The 22,292-nt window shown below is 52.5% G+C and overlaps 1 long non-coding RNA gene across 1 annotated transcript in view; it reads right to left on the minus strand.

Moving 5' to 3' along the window:
* Window positions 1-13,346: 13,346 nt before the first annotated feature.
* The window catches only part of LOC129677001 (uncharacterized), a 10,352-nt gene continuing 1,406 nt past the window's right edge, over window positions 13,347-22,292 (minus strand). The window contains exon 2 of the long non-coding RNA XR_008720154.1: window positions 13,347-14,450. This is a non-coding gene — a long non-coding RNA (uncharacterized LOC129677001). The remainder of the gene's footprint in view (window positions 14,451-22,292) is intronic.

Below are 22,292 nucleotides of genomic sequence, written 5' to 3' on the forward strand. Positions count from 1 at the left end.
ACACGTCGGAGATTGTCATAGTTCACTGTGAGACTGAGAATTACGGCCTTCAGCGCGGAGAGGTGGCCCAGTGCCTACAGGCCGGTTTTTCCTGCAGACAGGGTTCGGTTCCCGGCCCCCACACCACCTGTATCTCCAGTTTCAGAGTTCCGGCGCCCTGTTTTGGCCTCTCTTGGAACTGCATGTACCTGGTTCACATACAGATAAGAAGCACACATACACAAAAATAATTTAAAAAAAATAAAAGAAAGAATAGCCTTCAGTCAGCCTCACTTACTCTGTGCTTATTAAATAATTCAGTGCACGGAAAGAGAGTAGCTCCTCGATGAAAAACATTTGATTGTGATGGGGCAGGACAGTGCAGAGGTTCCTCCGTCTGGTATTCTTGCTGGGGTCGTTTTAGGTTTGTCTTGAATTTGACCTCTTTGTTGGAGAATCCCACGGAATATCCCACAGAATATTACCCAGCTCTATTCGAGGAGCCTGAGATCAACAGGCCCCAGATTATCTATCCTGGCCTCAGTTAAACTGTATGCTTATGCCAACTTCCCCTCTAGGTAACTTATCTTAGCTTCCTTTAAGCAAAACTCCCCCCTGCAGCTACAAGGTAACAGGATGTGGGTCCCGAGTACCTCAGTATAGTCCCGGCCAGTGGGAATGATGCTTTCAGTTGGCTGTAGACTGCATCTGAGCAGTCTGCTCTGGTGGGCTCCCAAGAGCCCACACAGCATGGTTTTAGCATGCTTCAATTCACCGAGTCATAAGCCACCAACCTGGCCACCATTGTTCGTGCTGTATTTTTCCTCACAGGTTGGGTTTTTTTCATGAGAGCAAGGATTTGCTGTTTCTCACTTTAATTGCACTTGCTGTGTGTGCCAGGCCTTGCTGCTCAACTATCGAAATTCCCACTAACTAGAGCCCTAGTCCTGGAGTGCCTCCAGCTCCCGGGTGAGGCCAGGCAGCCTGGGTAGAACACCGTTCCCTTCCCTAGGGAACTCTTCCTGGGTCTCTGTCCTCAGTTACTGTTTTCTTGAATAAACAAGTATAAATGAAGAATGAACAAGCAGAGAGAAGGCAACGGTGCTCAATACAACCATACGTGTGGAAAGAGGGCAGCAGAGAAAGTGGACACCAAACCCTTCCTTCTCATGGCTGGGGCGAAAGGCTTTGAGCCAGGATTTCCTAGGGATGTAAGCAAACAGGCTTGTTTACACAGCACACAGCTGCCAATTCAAGGAGGCAAGAAAACAAAGGTATTTTCCACACCCTGCTGATAAGGAGGCTGATAATGGGCTGTTCACTCAGACACCAAAAAGGATGCTCCCCTGCCTGGGGCCAGGATGCTGAGGGAAAGTCCCTGGCTCCCTGAGGCAGTAAGGGTAGAAGCTGGTGCCTTGAGGCTTCTACCCTAGTAAATGTGGTAGCAGGGGAGGAGAGGTGTGTCCTGAGGAAGAAGATCTTGATCTGTGACAGCCCCAGATCTTAGGAGAGAAAACCATCTTCCAGGGAGGTCTGGGTTTGTTAAGTTGGTAAGATTTGGAAGGAGAGCTTCCTTTTGTTCTGAGCTGCTTCCCAGGAAGGACTCAGTAGTATTTCTGGGAAGGAAGCAAAGGGATGAAGGAAGTAGTTTCTTCCCACATGGAAGAAACATGGGATGAGAATCTGGAGAAGGAAACTCGAGAGCACTGCCACAGGCAGTGACTCTTCTATGGCAGCCAGGAGAGCTGATGGCCCAAGCTTAAACACATCTCACACAGCTCTGGGCTTCCCTGCTCCTCGTGACTGTGGGTCTGTTGTCTGTCGACAGAACCCACTTTTCACTTTGTTTTAGTGTCCGCTTCTGTCAGGACCCTTGAATGGACTGACCTTCCTGATGGATTGAAATGAAACACACTAATGGCGACACCCATTAATAAATGCAGATTTATTGAGAGCAGAGTGGGAGGAGAGGGGAGAAGAGGAGGAGAGACAGAAAAAGAGAGAAGAGAGCAGAGAGAGAAGGGGGAGGGGAGAGAAAGTGGGCTGTAGGGAAGGAGAGAGAGAAAAGGAACCAAAATGTCCGGATTATATAGCGAAGGGCTCTATCTCCAAACTTGATATTGGTTTTGGGGGGCTTGGTGGGGATGGGGGGTTGTTTGTTTTTGTTTCTGAGTAGAAAGTCTGGGCATCCTGTTCTATGGTGTCTTCAGGCATTCCTTTGCCTAGTCTCTAGTTCCACAGGTATTAGTTAAACACACACACACATCTTGGGCACCGACAGGAAATGGAAAGGACAGAAGCACAAATCCCGGCTGAGCTGAAGGGAGTTGGAAGATGAAAGACAGAGGAGTCTGTGGGGAGAAAGCCTTCCTGGTCTCTGTGCTGTGAGGCACGCCTGGGAGGGACACAGGAGAAACTGGCAGTTCCTGTCTTTGCTGCACCTACCTGTGTGCCCTTATTTTGCCTACTTTGGGGCTGAAGGAAGAAAGGAAGGAAGGGGGGGGCGAGGAAATACTAGATGTCTTCTGCTTTTAGGGAGACACTCAGCCATCCTGAGGAAGGCCACAGACACAATGTCCCAGCAGCCAGCAGGCTGCCTCAGCAGACCATGGTACCACAGGAGACACGAAGGCCCAGGCAGAACAATGGGGTGGATTGTGCCTCTCATGGGAATTTTACTCCTGACTCCGAGTAACAGGTTTTGGTCTCAGGCTTGCTGCCAGTTAGCAAGCAAAACCCTTCCAAACGTGTGCTGTTTGTGTGTCCCCCAGGAGACTTGGGAATTTCACCCGGAAACTTGGTGCTGTGAGCTATGCTGCATATACATGTCCCTGTAAAAACTGGCGGGAAAACGCACGGTCCTGAGCTGTTAGCTGAGAGTGGGGAGCCGGTGAGCCCCCCAGTAAGCTGACCATCGTCCAGCCTGCCCAGAAGGTGTGTGCTTCCTGCTGGAAGGTGTGTGCTTCCTGTTGGAAGATGTGTGTTTCCTGCTGGAAGGTGTGTGCTTCCTGCTGATTGGTTGGCTGGTCACACGGGGACCACGGTGGGCACCGTGCTGCCCGGGCCTCAGGAGAAGGGCCTGTGTGTGCAGTGGCACACTCCTCAGAAGCCGGGGTGGCAGGCTGACTCAAGCCTGAGGACACTTGGGCAGGGCTGGGGAGCGTGTAAACCTTGCGTGTTGTGTCAGGTGCAGAGAGGTCCCCAGGCGGTTCTGCACGTGGCAGCTCAGGGGCTCCTGGGAAAACAGCAGAGCTGAGCCATGCAAGGACAAAGGTGAAAAAAGCCCATTATGTTTGGACTTCAGGTCAGGCCACGCACATCTGAACTGTTCATGCTGGGTCAACCCTCGCCTTGCTCGCCTTGTCCAGTGGTGCTGTGGGAGGTGCTGGAGGGAGCCAGCAGGCAGAGGAAACTATAATACCTCCCCTGACACACACACACACACACACACACACACACACACACATACACGCACGCACTCGCTCACACACCCAGCTGGCATCCTTCAGTGCCCAGTGAGGGAAGCACCTGCTGCTTTCGGGCACCTCCCAGCCTGGAGCTGGCTTCCGGCCCTCAGCCTTCGGATGTTGCTTTGTGTGACCTCTTCACCTCTGAGGAAGCCAAAGCGGCCCAGCCCCACAGCTGCAAGTGCAGGGCAGTGGCTGCAGCCTGCCAGACCCCTGTCAGCTCCATCCCCGAGGGCTATGGACCAGACAGCTGAGGGCAAATGGGGAGCCGTGGTGGCCTCTCACAGGATGGCCTGCCTCTCTGCTCTCTCTTCTTTGGGGAGGAATGAAACAAGCACTCATCAGTCGGACTTTTGCCTTCCTGAGCAGGAAATGCCGCAATCAGAAGGGTTTTCAAAAATCAGTCAATGGATAAATGTTCCATTTACCTGCTTTGTTTTTATTTATGAAGGCAGGCTCAGAGGTCCCTCAACCTTGTAAACAGAGAGGCAAGGCACTACTGGTCAGTTGTGGACGGTTCTGGAGCAGAGCTGTCATCAGAATGCACCTCGCTTTGTGTGAGATAGATAAAGAATTTAAAGGCGTTGGCTGACAGTGTTCCTGCTTCACTGAGCAGAAGAGCAGGGGGTTATTTAAGAGGGCTGCCAGATGTGGTGGCTAACACCTCTAACCCAGCCAAGAGAGGAGGCTCTATGAGAGACTCCAGGGCCAGCCTGGGCCAGCCTGGGCTACGGAGAGAGACTGTCTCAAAACACAACTCTCCACACCGACCCCGAAGCCTCCTTCCTGCCTCCTGAGATCGGAGTTTATAGTTAGGGGCCAGGATCAAAAAATTGCCCCTCGAGTGTGAAATTCCATCTAGATCTTCCTGACTGTACCTTGGAAGGAGGTGTCAGTCAGCAGGACGCGATATCTAGCCAGAAGCAAGTGGAGCGTGGCTCCGAAGCTAGGAGTGGTTGCTGCTCCCGGCCTGCTCACACCCACACACACCCAATCACACACGTGAACATAAAAAAAAAAGGAAGGAAATGCAGATTTTGAATTTGAGACTAGAGCCCAGCAATCCATTTTCACACCCCCTCAGATAGTCTCTCCTCACACCGAAGGCTGACGGGCATGGTCCAACCCCTGGCGGACACGGAGGACCTGTGCAGTTGATGCTAGAGCCACTTCTCTGGGCAGAGGAAAAGTCACCTCCAACAGCGATCCGCACACGTGAGCCAGATTGGAGCTGGGGGAACCAGCAGGCTTTCCTTCAGAGACAGCCGCTGGGGGCTGTCCTCAGATGCAGCCGGGAACCTCCGAGTCCCTGAAAAGGGAATGCTGCCTCCTCCACGGGTCTCTCAGGAGTGAAAAGGCTGGCAAGCCCTGAGCCAGCGGCTGGCACTCAGCAGAAACTCACGTTTCCTGTGTCTCTGCGGTTGTTATTTTGTTTGAACTAATAGGAATCTGGAGTGAAAAATTGTACTTATTTTTGATTTATAGAGAGGGTCTCATGGCGTCTGGCTGGCCCCAAACATGCCATAACACGTTAGAGAGCAGACTTAGGAGGGCAAGAAGCAGTGTTCCCTGGACTTAGTGTTTTAGATAAAAAATAACCGTACTGACCCCCAAAAGCATGTGACAGTGATTACATCGACCCACGCCAAAGAAGAAAATGATGAAGTGCGTGTGTCACCCAGGAGCTTACAGATCACACAGCTGGGAACTTGGTGTCTTGGTGAGGGTTTACTGCTATGAGGAGACGCCGTGACGACAGCAATGTTATAAAGGGAAACACTGGGGCTGCTTCCAGTGTCAGAGGTGTCCTCATGGCGGCACGCAGGCAGACTCGGTGCTGGAGGAGCCGAGAGGGCCGCAGAAGGACGCTCTGTGCCACACTGGGAGTAGCTTGAGCATAGGAGACCTCAAAGCCTGTCTCCACAGTGACACACTTCCTCCAACAAGGCCACACCTCCTGATAGTGCCACTCCCTACGGGCCAAGCACTCACACACATGAGTCTATGGGGCCATTTCTATTCAGACCACCACACATGGGCATGCACAGGGGCAGAAGGTACCAGCTACCTGCATTAAGGTGACGAGGTGCTGGTCGTGTGCAGTCTTAGAGGTCGCCTACTTTCATTAAGGGAAAAGTGACCCGTGGCCTCGGGGCACGGGATGGTGGGTGATGGTTTGCCAACCAGACCTCTGGCTTCAGCCAAACATTTACCAGTGCTGCCAGGTGTTAGGGTTTTGAGAGACACAAGGTTTCTTCTAAAGCTCATAAGGACTTTTATCTGCAGAAGTGTAGGCCAGAGGCACTGGGTCAGCGTGTAAGTGGCCGTGAACAAATCTAGCCCTGGCTTTGTGCCTCTGGGTCCATGATCTACATCACAGCTGTTTCCTCCCAAAGTTAGATGACTATTTCAGCTCCCACAAGTCCGAACTTCCATTATCCATCATTGCCCAGCACTGTGTTCTAGGTTAACTAAATAAATCCTAGTCTCTGTGTGGTGATTTGGTTATACAGCTCTTTAGGCTTAACAGCAGCTTTACCAGAAGACATATCAATAGTAAATACGAATCGTCACCTACAACACAGAAGACTCACGGAAGACACACGGTACGTAAGGAAGGTGTGTGTAGACCACTCAATCAGGCACTGGCCCCTGGGAGATAAGATTGGAGGAGACACTTGGGTTGACACAGTCCCGGAATGAGGCCTCAGCACCAAGGGCCTGTGCCATGTTAGAACTCAAGCTGTCCAAACATCCAACATGGGCTCAACCTGGACCACAGGAGGATTTGTGGCAGTTAGGCACAGCCAGCACCCTCAGGAGCTTGTGAAACCAGTCCCCATCTGCCAAGAGGACTCACTTCCTTTACTCTGTCAGAAGGGCCACGCGGCTCCATTGACAGGTACCTGTGGCTGCACCTCAGAGCCCACGCTGGCTCTGTAAATGTCACAAGACCTGCCACACACCCCAAAGCCTCCTCCAGCACGCTGGCTTCTCACCACCCCAGGCTGCCCTCCTCCCAGACGCCTGTTCTGTGCTCTTTCTAAGGGCACGGTCCCCCCCATTCCCTCTCTTTCCTCCTCCTCCCTCCCTCCCCCTCTCTTCCTCTTCCCCTCTTTCTCTCCCCCTTATTCTTACTCTCCCTATGCTCTTCTAGTCTCTGTTTCTTGCTCTCTCACTATCTTCATTATTCTCTCCCACTCCTGTTTCTCTAGCCCTGGCCGTGTTCAGTCTCCTGTTTCTCTCTCTCGGTTCTCAACTCTTCCAGGTGCCTCTGACTGTTCCTTCTTTCATCTCCACAATAAAACCCTCAGCCATACAATGAACAGAATGGCTGTGCTGGCAGTTTCTTTCCTGAGCCCTCTCATGTACACACTATTTTCCATCTCCCTGATTCCCCAAGGAAGTTTCCAGGAAACTCCTCCTCTTAGAGAATCAGGGAGACACAAAGGGCTATTGTCATTTATCCTAGGAGGCCTTTCTTGCTTTCACTGGTTGATTCATTCATTCATTCATTCATTCATTCATTCATTCATTCATTCATTCATTCATTCATCAGACAGTCCTCATGGTCTCATGGTTTAACCTAAGTGAGGCATATGTCTCCTGAAGTGATACTGGGAATCTGTACATCCTCCTGGCTGAAGATAAGATTTAATGTTTTTCTCTGTGTTTAAATAGCAATTCTAGCAGGTTGTAAGGTTGACAGTTAAAAACAAAAGTCAGTGTGTCCTTTCCTATGGGTCCAGAGGAACAGAACTTCGGAGCATTAATGTATTCATTCTCATTTTCACATCTGTGAACAACCTGCCAGTAGTGAATTGACCGCACATTTCCTCTCTTCCTTGGACACCTGTTCTCTTTGCATCCCCACACCTTTGGCCCTTTATGCCTCTAGGAGCACTAATTCATACAAACCTAACTGACTTTATTTGTTGTAGCTTAGCTTTGGTGTGAGTGCTGTGTGAGCGTTTGTGTGTAAGCACAGGGATGCACACCCATACGCACCTGTGCAGAGGCCAGAGGCTCTAGCCGAGGGCCCCGTTCTCCACTGCAGTTCTCGGATGGAGCCTCTCGCTGAACCTGGAACATGAATGGTTGGCTAGACTCGCTGACCTGCCAGGCCTCTGTCTCTGTCTGCCCTCCTGGCGCTGGAGTCAGACACACATGCAGCCTCCCCTAGCTTTTACACAAGTCCTGGTGTTTACACCGAGCCAACGCTTGACTGACTAAGCCCTCTGCCCCAGCCCCAAATTAATTTTTAATTAATTCCTAATTTTTAAAATTTCTAATTTTAAGGTTTCACATACTAATTTCTCTGGATTGTTGAGTTATCTAAAAAAAAAAAACATAAATGCACCACATTTTTAAACAATGCGCTTATACCTTGAGGCAGACAGAGGAAGTGGGCTTTTCTTTTTGAACACCCAAGGCAGGCTGTGAAAGAACAAACAGCCTCATGGTATCTACTTACCAGCATACCCCAGGCCAATGTCACTGGGGCCTGGAGACAAACTCCCTGAAATGCACCCAGTCTAATATCCCAGCTGGAAGGCACTTCCTCGGGAGCCAAGAGCCCCGGGTCCTTTGGGGCAGCTGCAAACAGATGCAGTGGGACAGTGAGAATGAGTGGGAATGGTAGGAGATGCAGAATGTGGGCAAGGCAGAGGGACATTGGGGAAAACTTATCTGGCAGGCCAGCCCTCAGAAACAGGGCGCGGTGACCAAGAAGGCAGCCGACCTCCGAGGGTCGCTGTTGTCAGCTCTGTGAGCTCTGTCCACAGAGGTGAGCACCGCCTAGCCCCCCCCCAACAGCCCAGAGAAAGAAACTTGACTCTTTCTCTGCAGCATCAGGCAGCGCCCTCTGCTGGCAGAGCCCCCAAGGCTTCAGGACCCCAAAACCAGCACAGGTGGTGTGCGAGGAGGGACACAGGGAATGCACGCCAAGAGAAAAGCACGGTTAAAGGATTAAGGCATGCACAAGAAGGGCGAACGACTTTCTCTCTGCCTTCTCTCCAGATGAGCAGCTGGGAGACGGCACGCTGGCGCCTCCGTCAGCTCCGTGGGAGCACAGGTGTGTGTGGGCGCTCACGGAGCTGGGGACTCACTTTGTAGCAGTGGCTCCTGCCCACACCTGCCCTTAGCAACACAGTGGGCTTCGGTGCCTGTCCACTGCGGGAGGAAGGCGGGGAGCGGAGGAGGGAGGGGGCTGGGGGCGGGCGCTGGGAGAAGGAGCGCTGGTCCCTCATCTTTGCAGCCAGACAGCTCAGCTGAGAGGGCTCCTCTGCCACCCCCAGCAGGCCTCAGCACTGTGGCGACAGGGACGTTTGCGTTGCCACCAACCAACCGTGGCAGAATGATTTCAGAATTGTTCCCTGTTGGCTTTCTCAAAGGAAACTCTGCTCTGATCTATAAAGCACGCCATGACTCACCGCAGACCGGCTGGAAGGAGCCTCCGAAGGCGGGACGTGCAGACAGCGCCCTGGCAAGGAAGGGCCAGCCAGGTGTACCCTCCACCTGACGTGCGTGGGAACATCACTTGGTTTCATCCCTTCCTTCATCTTCGCTTCTTTCCCTCACTCCTCACACCAGTGTGGGACCGTGGTCCCAGCCAGCAGCCTCAAGGGGAAACGCGAACCGCTCTGTCCATGCTGTGGACCGCATCAGGGGACATGGCTGTGGGTCCTGCCTGCACAGCTCACAGCCACAGACCTCCGATGGCAATCTCACTTATGCTGTCTTTTTAAGCGTCTTGTTTATTAATCAAATGCAGCGGAAGTGTACAGAATGGTGACTTGCACAGCTGTGCAAGTATGTGAGCCTCTGCGTGGACTTGCGGGGACCAGGGGCCGCTGCCAGGCGTCTTCCTCCAGTGCTCCTGCCTTGCTTGAGCCGGGGACTCCCCCTGAAGCGGAGCTCACTGGCTGGCTGGGCTGTCGTCAGCAAGCCCCGGATACGCCTCCCTCCTGCTGCCGCTCGCTGCAGACCTGCGCTGTCACGCCTGGCTTTGGGGCCTACAGTCTTCGCCTCACCACTAAGCCATCTCCATCTACACGCACATATGTCTGTGTGTTTGCCCTTGCTCAAAACATAACGTGTCAGATATCCCCTGAACACGTCTGTGCTCTTTCTTAGCATGTCTGTGCCGCACATGTCATCCTCTGACTTCCATCAACTTGTCTGTGTTCTTCACACAGTGAGCTTCTGCAGGGTCCCTTTCTTGCATCTGCTTTCTTTCAACAGCATCTGTGAGGTTCACCTAAGCAGCCCTCTCTTTTTAGTTGCTGAATAGTATTCCGTTGGCCCTCCGGGCGGTCTCCAGTTTTGGTCACTATGATACTTAATCTTGCTTACCCACTTGAAGGGCCTAGAATTACACAGGAGACAACCTTTAGGCCAGCCTGTGAGGACTTTTGATACTAGGTTAACTGTGATGAAGAGACCCTTCTTAAAATGTGGGCATGCCGTTTCATGGTTGGGGACCCCTGCTAAGTAAAAAACGAGAGTGAGCTAAGCACCAGGATCCATCTTTCTCTGCTTCCTGACTGTTTTAGGGTTGCTGCCATAAAACACCATAACCAAAGAATTTAAACAGGAAAGGGCTCGTTTGCTCTCCGTTTCCACATCACCGTTCAGGAAGTCAGGACAGAAACTCAGACAGGCAGGAGCTGATGCAGAGGCCATGGAGGGCTGCTGCTTACTGGCTCGCTCCCCATGGCTTGCTCAGCCTGCTTTCTTAGAACCCAGGACCACCAGCCCAGGGGTGGCCCCACCCACAGTGGGCTGAGCCCGCCCCCATCAGTCACTGTTGGGGGTTCATCTGATGCTTGTATTTTGATGCTAATTGCTGGCCCTTGAGATTTGGTCACTGCCCTGATACACCTATCCTTGTTTTGTGAACCTGCCTAAGACATTTTTCCTGATTGGTTGATTAAAGGCCTAAAACCTGGGCAGGGCAGAATGGGGTAGGCATGGCTAAAGTTCCCCAGCTTTGGGAAGAAGAGAATCACAAGAAACACAGACAAATGGGAGGAGAGGAGGAGAAAGGATGCCAAGATGGAACCTTGTGGGCCGGGAGGAAGGACTCCAGTAATGGCATGAAAAGGTCCAGGTGAAGAATACAAGCAAGAATTTAGATGATTATGGATGGAAGGTAGCCCAGATAGGAATGGTTAAGGGGATGCCATTGGATGGGGTCTGGGGGGTGGATGGTGAGGTTGGTGAGACAGCACAGATGGAATTATCTCCCCAGCCCATGGTGTTTACAGGCAATTATACAATCTAACAGGTGTCTGTGTTTTATTTGATTGAGAGAGTGGGTTAGATGGTACCACTACAATAATTACAGGGCTAATAATAATAAACACTATAAGCCCAAGACCATTTAATTTACTACTACAAATCACTAATTAAGAAAATGCCCTACAGGCTTGCCTACAGCCTGATCTTATGTAAACATTTTCTCAATTGAGTCTCTCTGCTCTGAGGACTGCTGCTTGTGTCAAGCGACATAAAAGTAACCAGAACAGCTGACCACGGGGGGAGGGGAGGGAATGTGGGCAGCTGCCGTGATAGCCTGGAACTGAGTGAGGAAACACTGTTTCTCCCTGAATTGCTCTTGTTGGTTGTGATGTCAGAGCAGCTGAAAAGTGATGGAGACAGCGGTTATGGGCGAAGCCTCTGTGAACACTCCAGTGCACATTTTAGTACATATTATATACAACACACATCATGCACACCCTTTTCCACCTTGAGTGTTGCATCAGCCTGAACACAAGAATAAAGCTGCATCATAGTTTGAGCAGAAAAGTTTAATGTGAAGACTGTTTAGGACAGGAGACATAGGAAACTAAAGAGGAAGAAGGAGAGAAACTTTAAAGAATGCAGAAATCCCAACAAGCCAGCAGACAGGTGGTCACCCTGGAGGAGAGCGAGCAAGCCGACCTGCTGTCTGGGGCTGAGGCACAGATCCTCCTGAGATGTGTGGGTGTGGAGGTGTGGAGGGCTCTGCCCCGCGTCCCTCTCGACCCTTGTATTCCAGCCAAGATGACGCTTCTGCTCCTCAGAACCTGCCAGCTTTGTATCTGTCTGCAGTTCCGTTTGCTAAGATCTCCTTTTTTCTTAATGGTTAGTTGTCCCTTATCTTCAGATCTGTTGAAAATCAAAATCTCTAAGCTCCCCTTACGAAGTTAACCTGTTTACATAAGAACCTGTGGCAATGCTAACAAAACAGGGCACACACATGCTTTTTTTTTTTTTTTTTAATACATGGTTTCTCTGTGTAGCCTTGGCTATCCTGGCTTGTAGACCATGCTGGCTTCGAACCCACAGAAATCTCCCTGCTTCTGCCTCCTGAGTCCTGGGCTTATAGGCATGTGCCTCCACACGTGGCTTAAGATGAACTTTTTAATAGAAAATAAATGTTCAGCATAATATATTTATTGATTACTTGGGAAGTTCACATAAGGCACCCTAACCATCCCAGTCCTCCCACCCTTGTGGCCCCCCAAAACAAACAAACAAACAAACAAACAAACAAGCACCAGGTCCGACTGTGGTGCCCACATAGTCATGGAGCATGAAGAAACTCCCAGGGCCGGTCAGCCCCTTGAAGAACAGCGATCATTCCTCACCCCCTCCAGTAGCCATCTGTCGTAGAGAGCTGAAGTCTTCACCGTCCTTATCACAAGTCTTAAGACTTCTCTTTGCAGGCTTCCTGTCTAGATTGTTACTCTGGGGGGGTGGGAGTTCAAGAAGCCTTCTTTCTATGCTTCTCTTTCCCAGCTGTGAGAATGCAGTCACTGATGCCACAGCAGAAGAGCCTCCCTTGTCCTTCACAGTCCGCAGGAACAAGGACCAGGAGCCTGCACGTGGCCTTTGGCGTTAGCATTCGCCAGGGTCCTCAGCATGGCCTCGGTTGTCATCGTGGGCCTTGGACACCAACACTGTCCCAGGTGGTAGCATGGCCCACACACGGAGCATGGCTTCAGACGGCGACACAAACCACGGACATCGCGTGGCTCTAGGCGGCAACTGGGCCTCCAAGGTCATCAACGTGGCCCTGGTGAACACAAGACCGTGGGCTCAGATATAGCCCCTGGCCACAGGACAGTGGACTCAGACATAGCCCTGGCTTCAGGACAGTGGACTCAGACATAGCCCTAGCCGCAGGACAGTGGACTCAGACATAGCCCTGGCCGCAGGACAGTGGACTCAGACATAGCCCTGGCCGCAGGACAGTGGACTCAGACATAGCCCTGGCCGCAGGACAATGGACTCAGACATAGCCCCTGGGGTAGCAGGGACCAGGGGCATCAGCAAGGCCCCAGGCAGAAGCACAGCTATGCCCATGAACTTGGCCTCCAGCAATGGCTCAGGCCTCAGACATCTGAGGAGGTTCAGCCTCTCTCCACCTCACACACGCTGCTCCGGTCCTCCATGCTTCCCTCTCCTCCATCACAGACGCAGTGGCCGCAAAGGCACTGAAAGCTGCAAGGCACCTTGCCTGCACAGATCTAAATGCACATACTCGTGGCCACGAATCACTGACCCGGATCTGAAACGCAGTAAATGGCTCACTCTGGGGGTCACAGTGCTTGCTGTTAATGTTTTTTTTAAGCTGCCTTTTTTCTTACTTGTGAACACTGGAATAGAAGCTGTCTGCTGTCACGCGTCAGCTGACACACCGTAGGCATATTTCCCCAATTAGTATTGCCTAATCATTTAAAAAATGTTTTAGAGACAGAAAGTTACAATCCTGTTTTCCTGCTCCGAAACTGAGAGTCATGGTAGAATAGAGAAAGTTCATCTTTTGAAATTGCCCTGTGTGCTTACAGAAGACTGTAAGTGTCTTAGCTGGGACTGGGCTTGCTGTGAGGAGACACTGTGACCAAAAGCAAGTTGAGAAGGAAAGAGTTTATTTCGCTCACGATTCCACATAATAGCTCATCAAAGGCAGTGAGGACAGGAACTCAAACAGGGCAGGAACTCACAGGCAGGAGCTGATGCAGAGGCCATGGAAGGTGCTCTTACTGGCTTGCTCCCATGGCTTCCTTCAGCCTGCTTTCTTACAGAACCCAGGACCACCAGCCCAGGGATGGCCCCACCCACAGTGGGCTGGGCCCTCCCCCATCAATCAAGAAAATGCCCTCCAGGCCTGCCTACAGCCCAATCTTATGGAGTAATTTCTCAACTGGGGTTCCTCCCTCTCAAGTGACTCTAACCCGTGTCAAGTGGACAGAAAATTAGCCAACACGGTAAACATTTTTATCATTATCAGGACAGTTACAGTATTTGTCCTTCTTTGCTCTGTCAGCCCAGCCATTGAAATCAAGGCTTTATAAAGAATGATGCGGCATCTAGTTTGCAATGGAAACTCCTCCTCCATAGAACCAGCTTGTCACATCCCACCTCCGGGAAAGACACACAGCCTTAAAAACTGGTGGTGGGATGACAGCACTTCTCGGCATGTTTATGACATCTGTCCTTCTTTGTCGTGTTTTCTTTCCTAACACGAAGGTCCGTGAAAGCAGCAACCAGTGGGTGCCCGAGTTTGTTTTTTGACTGAATCACAGTCATTATTTAGTTCAAAAGTGACCATGACAGGGTTTTAGGAGAAGAAAACAGGAGGCTCAAAGACGAGCAATTGCTGCAGTAGACAGACCTCCGCCGCTGTCTGACGTTCCGGCTGTCACGAGCCAGCTAGAGAAAGCAGCTCTGCAGCCGCCTCCCCCACCCGGTGCTTGCTCAGCCCCGCAGGGGCTTCATCTGTGACAGGTCGGGATGACGTATTCTGAGGGCGTGCTTGGAGAAGGCTCACTTCTGAGAACAGGAGACAATGGAATGGAACTGGAGAATAAAACTTACATCATCTTGGCAAGGGAGAGCTTCTCATCCAGTGCTCATCTGTTGGTGACAGCTATGTGCCAGGCCAGGCTACACATAAGTTAGATACCAAAAAATCACAAAGGAAGATCACGTGGTCCTGTCTTCATGGGGCACAGCCTGAGAAACAGAGAGGCCGATGTTAGGGCTGCACAGCACAAGGGAGAGCAATGAGTGAGATGCCATTACGGAGCTCCACAGCCTATGTGCTAGCATGAGCGGCCAGAGGTGAAGGCGCCTTTAAGGAGAGACGGAGCCAAGGACAGCCAGAAGCCGCGCAGACTGACAAGGAAGGGTGGCTGTATTCGCTTCTTCCCAACCCTGCATTCGTCGACTGCCTCCCAGCAGAGTGAAAGTCAGGGCTTTCCCCTTAGGAGAGCCTGTGGTTATGTGTTTGCCAGCACACCGTCGGGCCGACGACAGCCAAGACGGAGGGGAAGCACTCCAGGTAGTGTGCACACTGTAAGCAGAGGGAGGGCCCAGAGCCAGAGCCCAGACACGGCTCCCACCTTAACAGCCTAGGCTATAAAGTGTCCAGCAGGGGCTGGGCGGTAGCTTAGTCCGCAGTGTCAGTGTGTCTGCCTTGGCTTTTGTCTTCATTTCCTAGGACATCCTCCTCCCCTCCCTGCACCCCAAGAAAGAGGTTCCCTGTGCAGCCCTGGCTGTTCTGGAACTTGCTCTGCAGACCAGGCTCAGAGAAATCTACCTGCCCCTGCCTCCTAAGTGCGGGGATTAAAGGCGTGCACCACCACCTGGCCACTCTATAAGTTTGGTCCTCACACCCATGAAGAAAATTGGGCATCGTGACACATGGCTGTAATCCCTGTGCTGGGAGAAACAGAGACTGCAAATGCCCAGGGCTCACGGCCTCCCTGGACAGTTCCTTGTCAGCAAGAGATCTCGTCTCAAAAAAAGTAGTGGAGCCCTGGAGAGGTGGCTCAGCAGTTAAGAGTACTAGCTGCTCCTGCGAAGACCAGAGTTCAGTTCCTAGCGTCCCCTTCCATTTCCAGTGACTCACCTCCAGCCACCTGGAACTCCAGCTCTGGGGATCCGACACCCTCTTCTGACCTCCCAGCACTCACTGCCCATGCCAGAAATAAAATAAGATAAAATAGAACAGAATGGCTTTTGAGGAATGCTGGAAGACTGTCCTCTATCCTCCATACGCACAAAACCCACACACAGGTGCACCGTTGGCGTACGTTAAGTCAACAGCAGCAGTGGGTGAGACAGAAAGCTAGCCAGGGAAGCGGCCCTGAAGGTGTGTCACAACACACGGTTTCAGCTGCCCCCTGCAGGACACACTGTGTCAACCGCCGACGCAAGTCCGTGCCATGCACACCCTCAGGGAGCATCTCACTCAGCTGACATCGGGACCACAGGCATGCTTCCCAGCCTCACCCAAAAGCTGAACCAGCAGCCGAGCAGAGAAAGCCCAGCGGAGGGGCTGCCTCTGGGCGCCCTGTTTCTCCGACCTCCCGCCGGCTGAGCTGTCTGCTGTCTGCTCTGGAGCTCGCTTGTCAGCAGGGCAGACGACATGGCAGAAGCCTCCATCCCCACAGCTTCCGTGTTCCCATGGAACACCTCAGCTTGCAAATTTTAGACTGTTGTCCATTTGTTTTGTCAACTTCTCTAATTTTGTGACTGATAGTCAGACAAAGCTGGGGACAGCTGACAGGCCAGAAACAATCTCTGGACGTCTTTTCTGTGTTTTGAACACAGCTTCAAGTTTTCAGTTTACATCTGAAGGAATCACTTTAAATCTTGACCCTGTTATATTAGCAAAATGCCCCAGGTTCAGGCTAGGTGACAGGACAGCGTGACCTGAATAAAGATGTCTTTCCACTTCTCCACTTATTATGGAAATGCCCACTTCAACAAAAATGGAAAATGTGGCAAAAATTGCAAGTGACTTCTGTGTGCCTCCTGGTTCTGACCCTGTCCACACATTTCTCCCTTCTCTAAGGCAGGGTGCCAGCTGTGCCACAATCCCACATGGGCCCCTGTTCTTCAGCTGCTGTCCTCTCTGAACCCTGCCACCTTTATTCTTCATCATCCAGGCACCCCCTCATGCCAAGCACAGCCCCACAGCCGGGCAGACACCCCCCCCCCCCCCCCCCCATGTTGGCTCTTAGCTCTTCTTCACAAAGTTGTTGTTTTCATTCTGGATACATTCCTAATGGTTTTGCTATTGTTGTTGTTGTGTTTTTGATAGAATCACACTGTGATAAGTCTCAGACTTGTGATCCTCTTGCCTTTATGTGCCCCCCCCCAGCCCTGATTAGCCTTTGTTTTGTTTCCAACCTGACATAAGCCAGAGTTATCTCAGCAGAAGGAGGAGCCTCAATTGGGAAGATACCTCCTTCCCTCTGGGCCACAGGCAAGCCTGTGGGGAAGGCCCTTAGTGCTTGATGTGGGGTGAACCAGCTTCTGCGGGCCGTGCCACTTCTGACATGCTGGTCCTGGGCCGTGTAAGAGAGCAGACCGAACAAGCTATGGGGAAGCAAGCCGGATAAGCAACATTTCTCCCCGGCCCTGGTTCCCGCCTCAGCTTCCGAGGCTGATAGACTAACTATACACAACCCGTAGGCCGATTAAACCCCGTACGGACAGCTGCCTTGTGGTCAGGTCTTCATCACGGCAACAGAGCCAACTAAGGCAGCTGCTGGCTGGCTCTGGTGCCTTCCAGTCTCTGTCATAACCGTATAATCAGGCTTGCTATTCCACTGCACAGAACTCCATCTAAGCCACTCTCAGAATGCAAACAGAAAGCTCTGTGTCAGCATGCTGATTACCCACCAGGACAGTGGGATTTGGCCCAGCTAGGGGCATTTGTACCTCTCTGGCTCCAGTTGTTTCCTTTGGACATTTAATTCCATGACCTATTAGCTATGAGATAAGGAAGAAGATCCCGCATGGCCCCCTCATGCTGGCAGCGAGCACTGTTAGGAAGTGGCTCAGCCGCTACACAGAGAGATTTTCTGTGGGGTCATCGGGAGCTGCAGGACGTATCACAACCGCTTTCAAGGGTGCCAGCTGAGGAGCTGTGTGGCTGGGGACAGGAGCAGTGGGGTCCCACCGCTGGGCAAGGCTGTTGGTGGCTATGGTCTTCACGGGACAGCTGCAGAAAGGCCGCTGCCAGGGCGACACTGCAAAGCCGCAGAGCCACACTTGGAGATGCTAAGGAATCCCTGGCAGTGGCCCTCCAGTGCCCTCTACTGGACACAGATTGTTACTTCTGCTCCCTTGTTTCTGTTTACTACTATATGTATGCTCGTATTATAAATAAAACACAACCTTTCTGCAAGAGAGACAGAGACAGAGGGAGAGAGGGTTTCACGGAAACCTTGTGCCTCGGTACACCGAGCTGGCCTTGAATGTGTGTGGCGATCCCATCTATGTCTCCTGCCTACTTGGATTATAGGTGTGCACCGTGCCTGGCCACACAGCGCGCTTTCTTTTTCATTTTACAGAAGGGATCTTCAGAAGAACCTCCACCTTTATCCAGAGCATGCACAGAAAGGCTTCCGTGGCCTGGGAGCCGCACACTGGCAAATACCGAAGGCTGGCACGTGGTGCTGGCAGCTGGCCACTGTGGCCACATTCCTGGCCCTGACGGTTCCAAGACACGGATGGGGTGGCTTTCACTCCTGCCTGGATTCCCTCCTGGAGCAGAGAGTTCATGAGGATCGCCTAGGATTTCTCTTTTCTCTTTTTAATTCAGTGGATGGCGGTGTTACTATCCACTTGAGGTAGCATTAGAATAAATTAATATTAAAATATTTAAATGCAGAGCACCGAGTTTGAAATGCTATTAGGAAGATTTATCACCTGCAATGAGAACGCAGTGCTCCATTAGCTCCAGACCCTCCCCGGGAAGGCTGGGCCCCCAGCTCAGATCATTACCCCAGCCCCTGTCCGCCTCCCCGCCCCAGACTGCTGCCTGGACATCTGCTCCTGGGCCACGAGGCTTGCCCCGCTAGCTCACAGGTCGGCGCTGACACCTGCTCTTCAGCATGGCCGGCTAGTGAGCCGTGTGATGAACAGGACAGGTGCCTCGGCCTGAGCTGAACTGCGCGCCCTTCTGCGCTCACACGGCAGCCCGCTGGCTCCGGCGCCACGAGGCCGCCGCACTGGAGAGAAGATGTGCTCGGCGGCAGCTGCATTAACCTAACTAACTAACTGCATGGACTCCGAGCTGGTGAGTCAGGCAGGCTCGAGAAGCAGATACTGAGCTTCAGAGACAGCTGTGCGGGCAGACGCTGCAGAGAGGCAGTGAAAGGCCTGCTCCAGGCCCTTCCTTGGGGCTCTTGCTGTAAACCATCCTTGCCTACATCCTGACCTTGGCTTCTGAAAGAATTCTGATGTTTAAGCCTGCTCGTGTGGCATCTGTTAGAGCTGCCCTGGCACACGGATACTGTCTAGCAAGGCACAAGTGTCAACACCTCTGTTAAGGGAGACACATGACAGATTCCAGAAGCAGCAAAGCTGGGAGCCGTGTCTTCAGCTGAGAGGGCAGATCCATGACGGGCTAGACATGCAAAGCCTGGACCCACACGGCCTAGCCAGGCCCGGCCCTCGCTGGCAATGAGACCCTGAGCAGCTTGCCATGCCGCCCTGAGCTAGAGCGTGCTGGGACAGCACCTTCCTCACGGACATGCGCTGCTCGGGTCACAGCTTCTATCCACCCTCGCATTAGGAGGCAGAGGGGGGCATGGACGGCCTGGGTACCAGAAGACGTGACGTAAGAAGGAAAGATGCAGGCATCAAAAGGGCACTGGGACCACCAGAAGGTGTCACCAAAGGCCAGAGCTGAAGCAATGTGAGCATCCAAGACAGGTGGGAGACAGACTACAGATGGAAGAACAGACGCACGCCCGTGAGTCCACACTGAGCCACACTTATATCTGAGTACACCAGAAAGAGCTGACAAGGATTCCAGTGAAAACTATGAAAGAAACGGAGACGGCAGAGGCCAGAAGCAGGCCAGTGTGTGACAATGGCCTCAGCCGGAGGCGGTGGCCAACGGGAGACGGGCCTCTCTCAGCAGTGTTTGGTAGGTGCAGGGGAAATGGCAGGTCCACACTGTGGAGTCCGGCCACCCGCATTGTGCCAAGCGTGCTGAGGTGGTGTTCCTCTGCACACAGGGAAGCCACGAAGTCCCGAGAGGCTGTCCTGAGGTAGGGCCTTTCCCAGGTGACCTACCTTGTTCTGCCGAGGGTTCATCAGTTAACCCAGACTGAGGGGCAGCATACAAGTAACTAGTCAGACATGTGCAAACACGTCCAGGCCGTTAAGACAGAGAAAGAACGAGCCTCGCCATTGATGGACTCAGGGACTCAGGAACCAGGACAAGTAAATACGACTCGGGAGACAGACGTAAAATCCAAAGTCTGCACAGCGTTACACCAAGGCTGCTGTTCTGTGTATGTGTGTGGCCTGTGTGTGTGCATGGCTGTGCTGTGTGTGGCGTGTGTGTGTGCATGCTCGTGGGTGTGTGTGAGGCGGTGGTGGGTGTTGGATATCGTCCTCAGTCACTCTCCATCATTTGGGGCAAGAGGAGCTCACTGACTGGCTAGACTGCCTGTCTAGTAAGTCCCAGGAATCTTCCTCCCTTTTCCACGGCTCCTGGGGATTCGCACTCGGGTCGTCCTGTTCACAGGGCAGGTGTTGTGCTGTCTGCACCATCAACCCAGCCCACAGTTTCCCTAACTCCCTGTCTGAGAGTTCCCTGTCAGGCCTCACAACTTCTGAGTCTAAGTACCTGAGGCCACAACACTAACCCTGAGCCACACAACCACCATTCCATTCACCTAAGCTCTTCAGGGAAGGGGAAACACGCTGAAGGCCATCTTTGTTCTGTGAGAACGGGGCCATGGTTTCACAATTTGGATAAGGAATGGTTTCCCTGGCCTTCCTTATATCTGGTGGGGTCAGGAATCCTGCAGAGCCGAGTCCTGCCAACCCTCCTTCAAAATCTTCAGTTAGGGTTCCCCACAGAATGTAGCTGGGGTCCCTGCTGCCATGGCAACTGAGCAGTGTGCCTGAGAGAGTCGTGGGTGGGAGGGCTGGGCTGCGCCTTCCCTGTGTACTTACCCAGTCTGCATCTGGTTCAGAGCAAATGGACTCCCTGAGGTCTCGCCTGCTCTCGGAGCATCTGCAGAGTCAGCCAGAATTCCTGGGGCAAGGTGCTACTGCGCCACCTCCCTCCGAGGGGGAGGCTCCACTCGATTCATTGAGGAAATGGCTTCTCCCTCAGAACAGCAAAGAAAACCACCTTCCATGGGACAATGCTGCAAGCTGTGGCCTCCACAGGGACTTACGCCCTCCGTCTTTCTGCTCAGTCCTCACACTCGCTTGACAAGAACCTTACCCACTGAGCCTTGTGATCACCCCAAATTCCATCTTTTCATCCCATCAACAGACAGCAGGACTCACTAATCTATGAGAGGCTTTACCAGGTTGGGATTAGGCCCCGGCTTTGTCCAAATTGGATGACATTTAGCCAATTTAGTCATTCTTGATGTTTTGAGACAGGCTCTCACCCTGAAGCCCAGGCTGGCCTTTAGCTCATTATGTAGCCAAGGCTGGTCTTTCACTCAATCCTCCTGCCTCAGTGCTGGGGCTGCTGGAAGGAGCCACCATGTCCAGGTGTTAAGAGGAGCCTTTCTGGATAATGGAACAGGCGCCCTCCAAAAAAAAAAAAAAAAATCCAAAAATCCATCTACCAACATAAGCAGACAGGTGGGGAGACACCAGCCAGGGTAAAGCCTCCAACAGAAAAACTGGCTGTCAGTTCCGGACTGTGCACAGGGTGACGTCCCAAGCGAGCCGAGGACAGGTGCTTGGGAAGTGCTCGACAGTGAGCTAATGGGAGGCTGGTTCTGAGGCCGCCTGTATGCGGGGCAGACCACCTGGGAGTGAGGCCTGAGTCAGAACCCCAGGAAAGCCGCACACAGACGCTCGCACCTGTGAGCCTAATGCTCAGGACACAGGCGGGCAGAACCCTGAGCTCACTGGCCAGGCCGTCTGGCCAGGTGGAGAGCTCTGAGGAAGTGGAAGCCTCAAAAGATCATGTGGACAATGAAGATCCCAGCACAAGTATGTGGCCTCACACCCAGGCGCACGCATGCACGCCCCTCACACGGCCAGTGCACAGACATGCACATACACCACACGCGCAAGATTAAAAACAACAGCAACCCTTTCTCTGCCTAAAACTAGTTTTCCTTGACCTTTTGTTTTAAAAATTATGTGAGTGTAGGGTGTGTGTGTGTGTGTGTGTGTGTGTGTGTGCACGCACACATTAGTCTAGAACAGGACATCAGACCCCATGCAGCTGGGTGCTGGGAAATGAGCTCAGGCCCTCTGCGAGCACACTCCAAGCTCCTAACTGCTGAGCCCACTCTGTGCTCCTAACTGCTGAGCTGCCAGTTCCTGTTCCCTGCTTCTGCACGCAGTACATGTGGCTCTGCCAGAGGCCGCAGTGTCCTCCTTCCCTTTCTCCATGGTCCTTCTCCTCTGCCCGGACATCTCGGCCCCTGAAGTGTTTCCTGTGAAGCCCATCTCACGTGCACGCCCCAGCCTGACTCCCACCGTCCTCTTTGCCAGGCTGCTCCCCAGCTAACAGGGTACCAGGAAGTGATAACAGTGACACTTCCTCTTAGTTCCCTGGTTCTTAAAATGGAGGGGAGGATGGGCAGGAGCCGCCTCAGAAGACTCCAAGAGTAAAGGCGCCAGGAGCAAACGAACCTCCACAGGCTGCAGGGTGGGTTTTGCTCAGACTGTAGAGAAAGCAGAATGTGGAGCAGAGTGGAGCTAGGAGAACCATAGCTCTGGGGGGAGGGGGAAGACTGGTGAGACCAGGGAAGACCCTGGACAGAGGAGCAGGACCTGTGCAGGAGCACAGTGAATTCACACACACACACACACACACACACACACACACACACACACACACAC

This window comes from Psammomys obesus, unplaced genomic scaffold, assembly GCF_907164565.1.
Source record: "Psammomys obesus unplaced genomic scaffold, mPsaObe1.curated_primary_1811, whole genome shotgun sequence".
NCBI lineage: Eukaryota > Metazoa > Chordata > Mammalia > Rodentia > Muridae > Psammomys > Psammomys obesus.